Source organism: Cebus imitator, unplaced genomic scaffold, assembly GCF_001604975.1.
Source record: "Cebus imitator isolate Cc_AM_T3 unplaced genomic scaffold, Cebus_imitator-1.0 Scaffold15, whole genome shotgun sequence".
Taxonomy (NCBI): Eukaryota; Metazoa; Chordata; class Mammalia; order Primates; family Cebidae; genus Cebus; species Cebus imitator.
This window is the reverse complement of record NW_016107330.1, coordinates 6,341,751-6,343,127: the sequence shown is the minus strand read 5'-3', so window position 1 is coordinate 6,343,127 and position 1,377 is coordinate 6,341,751. Positions and strand designations below refer to the sequence as shown.

General features: G+C 46.0%; 1 protein-coding gene across 5 annotated transcripts in view; it reads right to left on the bottom strand.

Moving 5' to 3' along the window:
• DDI2 (DNA damage inducible 1 homolog 2) overlaps positions 1-1,377 on the bottom strand; it is a 56,129-nt gene that overhangs the window by 21,866 nt on the left and 32,886 nt on the right. The window contains exon 7 of one of the 5 annotated variants that reach the window (XR_001818132.2): positions 226-329. The exons of 3 other annotated variants lie outside the window; for them this stretch is intronic. The gene's annotated coding sequence lies outside the window, so the exon portion shown is untranslated. Of the gene's footprint in view, positions 1-225; positions 330-1,377 lie in introns of those variants that run through there. One more of the 5 variants, XM_037730019.1, reaches the window with a different exon arrangement.

The following is a 1,377-nucleotide window of genomic DNA, read 5'->3' as shown; positions in this document are numbered from 1 at the left end:
TCTCACTCCTGTCGCCCAGGCTGGAGTACAGTGGCACCATCTCAGCTCACTGCAACCTCCTCCTCCAGGGTTCAGGAAAGATTTCTCTGCCTCGGTCTCCCGAGTAGCTGGGTTTACAGACACCTACCACCATGTCCAGCTAATTTTTGCATTTTTAGTAGAGACAGGGTTTCATCATGTTGGCCAGGGTGGTCTTGAACTCCTGACCTCAAGAGATCTGCTCACCTTGGCCTCCCAAAGTGCTGGGATTATAGGCATCAGCCACCGCGCCTGGCAGAATATTTTCATATATTTATTAACCATCTGGATTTCAAGTGTCAAAGTGTTTTCTGTAAAAACAAAAAACATTTTTTTGAGATGGAGTCTCACTCCTGTCGCCCAGGCTGGAGTACAGTGGCATGATCTCATCTCACTGCAACCTCTGCCTCCCAGGTTCAAGAAGTTATCATGCCTCTGTCTCCAGAGTAGCTGGGACTACAGGTGTGCACCACAATGCTCAACTAATTTTTGTATTCTTAGTAGAAATGGAGTATTGCCATGTTGGCCAGGTTGGTTTCGAGCTATGGCACCAGGCGATTTCTGTACATTTTATTTATTTATTTATTTATTTATTTAGTGACAGTCTCCCTGGAGTGCAGTGGCGTAATCTCGGCTCACTGTAATCTCCACCTCCCGGGTTTAAGCAATTCTCTTGCCCCAGCCTCCTGAGTAGGTGAGATTACAGGCGCCCACCACCACATCTGGCTAATTTTTTGTATCTCTAGTAGACACAGGGTTTCACCATTGTCAGGATGATCTCGATCTCCTGACCTCGTGATCCTTCTGCCTTGGCCTCCCAAAGTGCTGGGATTACAGGCGTGAGCTACCGTGCCTGGCCTCTGTAAAGTTTTATATTGTGAGTTGTAGGATATACACTTGGGTCTATATTCTGAATATGAATCTTTTATTAGTCGTATGTGTTCCTAAAGTTCTTTCCTAATTTGTGCTTGTTCACTTTGTGATGTCTTTTAACAGAAAGTTCTTTTAATTACTGCTTTTTTTCCCCACCCCAAGACAGAGTCTCACTCTGTCACCCAGGCTGGAGTGCAGTGGCATGATCTCAGCTCACCGCAACCTCTGCCTCTGGGTTCAAGTGATTCTCCTGTTTCAGCCACCAAAGTAGCTGGGATTACAGGTATGCGCAACCATGCATGATTAATTTTTGTATTTTTAGTAGAGACAGGGTTTTTACCATGTTGGCCAGGCTAGTCTTGAACTCCTGACCTCAGGTGATCCGCCCACCTCAGCCTCCCAAAGTGCTGGGATTACAGGTGAGACACCAAGCCTGGCCATTTTTTAAAAATAGAGACAAAGTCTAACTCCTGACTTGAGTGATCC